Below are 7,060 nucleotides of genomic sequence, written 5' to 3'. Positions count from 1 at the left end.
GTTAATATTGTGAAACAATGTAATAAAAGAAAATTCATATATTTTAGTCATATTTGTTCCTGTGATGTCAAATCAGATTTTTTTTGCAAAATTACTTACTATCATTGATTGCGTTTTCATGGACATCGGTAATGGAATCTGAATAAGACAATAATATGATTAAGGTGTTTACATGAGTTGCTTTTTGATTGTTCCTTTCTTGCTCCTGTTTTACATGTTATAGCACATAATTCGATTAACATCATTGTATCACCATGCTATCCACATTTCTTCTGGAATGTAGTTTCATTTTTAATTTGTCCACTTTAACTGCAATTTGGCACTTTCCCTTTCATGCAGGAACATTTCATGCATGTCCCCGTGACAAACGAGATATTGGATGTGAGTATGAACTGCTGGAAGAGCGTGGTTTTAATGGAATTTTATTCCGCATGCCGTACTGGAAAAAAACTGCATTTTACAATGCAGGTGTCTATGGTCCATCACTGACTCGCTATATGCAGAGAATACTGTCAAACAGCCGTGTGTGTATGTAACATCCTGTCGCAAAATGCGGGAAAAGTCCTACACAATGGTAATAGTTTGATTAAGGTGTTTACATGTCTGTACTGCACTTCAATAATGCGACTAAAAACGACATCCTCCACGTGTCTTAATTCCATTTCTGTTTAGTTTGATTATGACCATAATTAGATTAAATTTTTCAAAAAATTGTCTTTACAAACCTGTTTAAGATTTTTTCCCCTTGTATTTTGATGCAGTTTTTTAAAGAATGTTGAAAACCGGTAGCCATTGGATTCCATAATATATATTTCAATTATAATTCCATATATATATATATATATATATATATATATATATATATATATATATATATATATATATATATATATATATTTTATATATATATTTATATGGAATTATAAATAAAATATATATTATTTTAATTATAATAAAAAAAATAAATAAAAAAAATTATATATATATATATATATATATATATATATATATTTTTTTTTTATTATTATTATTATTTATTTATTTATTTGTACCCATACCAATGGATACTAGTTTCCAACCTTCATCATATTATCCTATTTTGTGTTATAAGAGTAAAATTAAATATTCCTTACATTTATATAGAGCTTTTCTGGACACTCAAATCGCTCTACATATTTTTGGGGGAAACTCCTTATTGTTATGCATGAAAAAGAAACTCAAACAGAGTTGAAACCACATCATAGAGAGTAACTAGTGAATTAATTTTTGTTTATTGACAAACTATTCCAAACTATCTGTAAAAAGTAGCGAAAAGCAGTTGTGCTGCTTAATTGTTTTGTGGAAAACTTGTAGAAATTTTGATGAATACAAATTCAAAAACAGCATTTTTTTAAAGTACACTTAAAAAAGTTGTATAATATAACAGCTTTAATACTTATTGCTTTCTGCATTCCATCTTTCTTTATTTTATTTTTCAATGATGCTTTGAAAAAAAAAATTTAAACTTTACAATTGCTCCAGATTTTACAGCCATTTGTTCATACAATTTTAATATATTGCTTTTGCATGATTACCAATAGAAAAAGCCCTATATTTAACATCATCAATCTTAAATCATTTTTTAAATATGTGTAACAAAAAAATAAGCTAAATTGTGAAATTCTTGTTGCACTAGCTCTGCCAGACGCTATTTACACTCTCTAGGGAAATCGGCCAACAAATTGCTTGCTCACAGTTGTCTTTCCACATTAAGCATGGATAGGAGAAAGTCTTTTAACATCCAAAAACATGTTTGCTTCAGCTTTATAACTTCACTCATTCATCACGTACAGGTTTAAGAAGAGTCGGCCAAGCAGAATTGAGTTCCCACATGTGCACGAGGAAATTGCACTTTCAGATCCTTTCTCTCGGTTCACTTTTCATTCTTTCCTCACCCTCTCTCCATCTCTAAAAGCCATGACCTGGAGCAGAGCGCAGGGATGAAGCAGACTCAAAACACGGGCTGGCGCTCTCTGTGTCAATTAAATACTTGTGCGCTGAAAGAAAGAGAGATAGAAAAAACAGAATTGATTGACACTTCGGAGTTAATCCCCATATCAACGACTCCTGGAGAGACGGGGTACACTTGGGGATCAGTGATGGGTGTGAAAGACAGAGAGAGAGAGAGAGAGAGAGAGAGAGAGAGAGAGAGAGAGAGAGAGGGAGAGAGAAATCAGGAAAGATGGGGGAAGGTATCAGAATACCGTGGAGATCAAAATTAGAGTGCAATTTAAAAACACTAGATCTTCATTGTTTAAAATATTTTTAGAGAATTTTATGACAATACCATGCTGGTAAAACAATGAAAGCTATTCATTTTGTGGAAATTTTTATTATATTTTCTTTACAGATAACAGCAATGAGTGTATCATGATGACTGGAACAAATTTATGAAGGTGAAATCAGTCAAAATTAGTAGGAAGTGTGTGGCTTCTTTACACACTTTGGGTTTTGTCTTTCGCCAGTTAGATGACAAACATACTGCTTTCCATCAGACATTAAACTTGCAAGTGAACTTTGGAGAACTTTGCAGTTCTCTGTCCACACAACATGCTGCTCAGCAAAGGTTAGTCTGGCCTTTTGATTCTCACTGCTGATAAGAGCTTTGGGCACTGAGGGCTTTCAGTCCAAATTCTCTTAAAAATCGAGACACTGCATGCTAAGATACAGATCTTTATTCTATTCAGAGAGCAGTTCTAGCACCAGTGTTGAACCAATTGTCAATTTAGATCCTCTGCATTATACTGTCTTCTCAAGCATTTGTCTTTCATGGATGACCAGCATTTTTGGTGGAACTTGAATGAGTTAGTGACACTGTACAGATGCAATATTTTAGAAATAACAGATTTTGGAGGACCAGCTTCTCTTGCTGTGGCTGAAAGGGTTGTCCTTTTGAACTTCATGTAGATGGCTTTCAGTCACTTTAATATGGCTCATCGTGAGAGTACATCATGTTTAAAAATTTGCTTTTAAGGTGCCATAGAATGCAAATCTGGACATGCCTAGGCATAGAATAATACCTATTCAGCAAATGAAAAGGACATACCATGAGCCTCAAACATCACTATCTCCTCATTCTCATGTAAATCCTTATAAAATGCTTAGAAATTATTATAAAATTGCAATGAAAATCAGGATAAATCACCAATCTGCCATTGCTCTGACAGTGCATCCTTAATTTGCATGCCACAGACAGGGTTTGGCTGTACACAACTTTCCTATTGAGATTACAACATGTTTTCCAAGCTTGTATTAACCATACTAGGTATGCAGGACTCTTATTTTGAAAATAGGAGAGGCAGGGAGACTAAAAACAAGCAGGTAGCTTTGCAAGACCACATAGTATTCACATTTGGATAATACATTTATTATAAGCTCTGTTTAAATGTATATTTTGATAGCTTAAAGTGTATATTATTTAACTTGCTGAACCTTTTTGTTTTGAGGCATCGTGCAAACTGCTGAATATAAGTGTTTAATGCATGTTTATGCATAGTGTCATATCACTCAGCTCTTACTGTGATTTTTCTGCAGTGAAAGAACAGCCTTAAACTTTATAAAACTCATCTGTTTATGCTGAGCTAGATATTAATTCATGCCTGTGTTTTTATTTATAATAAAACACCAAAATACATCTCTGTCCACCCCTTTTGTTGAGTATAATTATAATTTAGCCTATATTTCATCTAAAACACAACTCAGCAGCAAAATAAGTTACTCCAGTGGCATAAAGATAACACTCATTCTAGCTAAAATAAACATCAATAAACAAAATGCATGTTTGTATTTTAAAGTACATTGTGGTCCTGCATAGATATCAAATACAATTTAACAAACTGAATCAATGCAATTATATGGCATATTTTAAACAGCTTTTTTTTACTCATGTAATGATAACTTCAAATTGAACTAATTAATGATATAAAATGTAAGAATGTGTAGGTTTACCTCTAATTTCATCACTTCAGATTATAGACAAATCTGCATAGATTCATCTGTCTATATTTATTCCTTCTCTCTTTCCATGTGTGTCCAGCCTCCATTGGGATGGACGCTGTAGTCTGTGCCTGAGGTGAAGGCCTCTCACTGGGCAGAGGATGCAGCAGCAGTGGGTTGAAGATCTGGTGGTATTGCTGATGTCCTGCTGAACAAAAGCTCTCTGTGAGAGAAACACACAACAGCATTTTAATGAGCCACAGTCTGTTAATATTTTAACACTCAGTTAGGACTCTTCCAGACTCAGGACAGCAGGGAGTGGAAGGAAAGGTGCTTGGAGAGATGGATAAGTGCAATAAATTGAGCCCTGAACTGCGTGAGATGAGTTTTTGAGGTTTAATTACAGTGGATGTCCTGTAGGGTTCAGCCTTTGAGATTTGACTAATGCGAGTGTAGTGTCTCATATGTATCTGTAAATATGCTGCGGAATGCTCATAAATAGAAAATATTATGAACACATCTGCAGAGTTTGCATGAGGGGGAAGGAAAATGAAGTGGAATTAGACTTAGACCAGACTTGAATTGTAAGTGGAAATAGGGAGAAAGAAAGTAGAGAAGAAGTGCTATAAAATATGATGTCTCTAAAGGGATTAGTAGAGGAAGTGATTTACCCATCAGCCCCTGCGTGGTAGAGTGAACGTCCGCTGGTGTGGAACGCTGCTCTTGAACACCCACCAAGGAGGATCATGGGATACGTATTCAAAGCCACAACAATGATGAAAAAAAAAACAGAATGTAAAAAGTTTTTAAAACAAAAACAAGTACTTTTTCTCTCTCTTTTTTATATCATCGTGTCCTTTTCATAGTTCAGATAAGTTTTAAAAAGGGGTATACTTCTAAATTTTATTTTTTTATCATTAAAAACTCTCTACTGTACAGCCTACTTTTTATTTTAATAATAAAAAAGTATTTATAATATTTGACCCCAGTTTTAAATTGCACAGGAATATTTAGACAAGAGTACTGTTTTTTATGTCAAAATCATTAGAATATTAGGTAAAAATCATGTTCCATGAATAGATTCTGTACATTTTCTACCATAAATAAAACAAAATTTTATTTGTAATTAGAAATATGCATTATTAAGAAATTAATTTGTACATGTTTAAAGTAATTCTTTTCAATATTTAGATTTTTTTAACCATCATATTCTAAATTTTCAAAAAAAAATTCTGCTAAAAATTGTGTGGTCCTAACAAACCATATATAAATAACTTCTAGCAACATGTAAAGCTGTCAGATGATGTACAGATGTCAGTTTATAAAAAATAACCCTTATTTTTGTGTTTTTGTGTTTTGTGGGTTAGGGTCACATATATATTTGATCCTTTAAGACAGAAATGCCCAAACTAGGGCCTGTGGGCCAAAGTTGGCCCATGGTATCTTTTGATTTGGCCCAGAGAAAAGAGTGAGATGTTGGAAGGTGGTTCATTCAGCTTTGGCTGCCCCAGATTAATAAAACGACTAAGCCGAAAATAAAATAAATGAATGAACAGTATAATGCATTAGTTAATATGATCAAAGTAATGTTTTCTATTTATTTTTAAATGGAAATTTTTCATAGCAACTTTGTAATACAGTTTGATATATTTACCTTCAGTACATGGGCCTCAATCAAGTTTGATTTTTGGCCCTTCATAAGAAAGAGTTTAAGCACCCCTGCTTTAAGACATTATAGGCCTCTTATCCTTACCTGCAAAGTACAAATTATATTAGTCTGCAAAACTGTCATTTGAAGCGAAAACATTTATCATACTGCACATTCACACTCTTGTCTTTTTACTGGTATGGTAGCCTATTGAATAAGGTTTTCTCTGCTCCAGACATTCTCTTGATTGACAATGCACCAGCATTAGTACTGAAGTTCTTTCAGAAGTGAAATATTTATCTTGGTCCTGTCTGTAATCTATCCCTGTGTTTTTTGTTGTCTTCAGGTTAAAGTTGAGACGTCTCTTTTGTCTTCACATGTCACAACACAGTTAACCAGCAGCTGCTGCAGGAAGGCCTCATGGGAACGCCGTCACTATACCTGTGTTAAAAGCTTTTCCTTCAGGTGTGTGTGTGTGCGTGTGTGTTAACCTTTGACAGCGTCGGGGTTCAGATGCGTTAACACTGCCTCTCTCACTGTGTTTGAAAATACTTAAAGCAAAGGAGAAGAAAGGAAAGAAAGAAAAAAACAGAGAGGAAATCAAGAGGACAGACCCTTGGGCAGACGCTTTTTTCCACCTCGTTCAAAGGAGCCGCCGGATCAGCCGGAGACTTCAACTGAAACCTGATAATGTTAGTGGTCAGAGAAACATTTACAGGTGGCATACACATTACCCTCTGTTGCTTGTCCTCTCTCTCTAAAACAGAAAAAAAAAAAAAAAACAAGCCTCAAACGCCTTTTCTTTCCCTCGGGAAGACTTTGTTCTGAAGTGCTCCAGGATCATTGTTGTGCTTCTCCTTCAAGCGTGTTTCATTTTTAAACAGTTTCCTCTCTGCCATGCTCTCAGATATGCTGCTCTCTCTCTCTTTCTCCCACTCTGATAAACAGACAAACTATTTAACCGGTTGAAAGACAAGAGATTTTTAGTGTGATCGCAAGTCAAAGCCATATGTTCTCCTCTCTCTTTCTCTCCCTCTCGCTAATGAGTGTATTTCTCAGCTCCACTGCGGATTAGGAGCGCGAAGAAAGGGTGAGGCAAAGAAAAGATCCAATTGAGAGACGCCGAGGTCCGCCGGGCTCAATGGGAGAGAAAAGCGGGCAAGAAAAAGGGGGCGAGGGGTAGAATGGCATGATCTGCAGGGGGCAGACCCTCACTCCAGGACCTTCCTCTCTTTCTGTCGTCTCTTTTTTTTCCTCCTGTCCTCCTCCGCTCTGCTTTTGGGATTCAAATGCCGTCTCATTAGTTTTTATTGGATTGAAATGTTTCGCGAGGTCTGGGTTTGCTGGTGGGATTCGAGAGGCTAAGAGTGTGCTAAATAAGTTGTATCCTTTTGCTTTTCTTTCGCTCTGCTTTTCACAAACTCATTCCCATCCCTC

At 35.2% G+C, this 7,060-nt stretch overlaps 1 long non-coding RNA gene across 2 annotated transcripts; it reads right to left on the bottom strand.

Annotated features, from left to right (window-relative positions):
• Nucleotides 1-1,253: 1,253 nt before the first annotated feature.
• On the bottom strand, nucleotides 1,254-6,667 carry LOC137496426 (uncharacterized). Of its 2 annotated transcripts, XR_012385405.1 has the most exons (5): nucleotides 6,358-6,667; nucleotides 5,630-5,728; nucleotides 4,647-4,697; nucleotides 3,988-4,198; nucleotides 1,254-2,036 (listed from the first exon to the last, which is right to left on the bottom strand). It is a non-coding gene; the product is annotated as an uncharacterized lncRNA (long non-coding RNA). The 2 variants fall into 2 exon arrangements; XR_011016749.2 differs by lacking the exons at nucleotides 5,630-5,728; nucleotides 6,358-6,667 and having other exon boundaries at nucleotides 4,647-4,711.
• Nucleotides 6,668-7,060: the final 393 nt, after the last annotated feature.

This window comes from Danio rerio, chromosome 9 (assembly GCF_049306965.1).
Source record: "Danio rerio strain Tuebingen ecotype United States chromosome 9, GRCz12tu, whole genome shotgun sequence".
Taxonomy (NCBI): domain Eukaryota; kingdom Metazoa; phylum Chordata; class Actinopteri; order Cypriniformes; family Danionidae; genus Danio; species Danio rerio.
The sequence above is the reverse complement of the archived record's forward strand: the minus strand, read 5'-3'. Positions and strand labels throughout refer to the sequence as shown.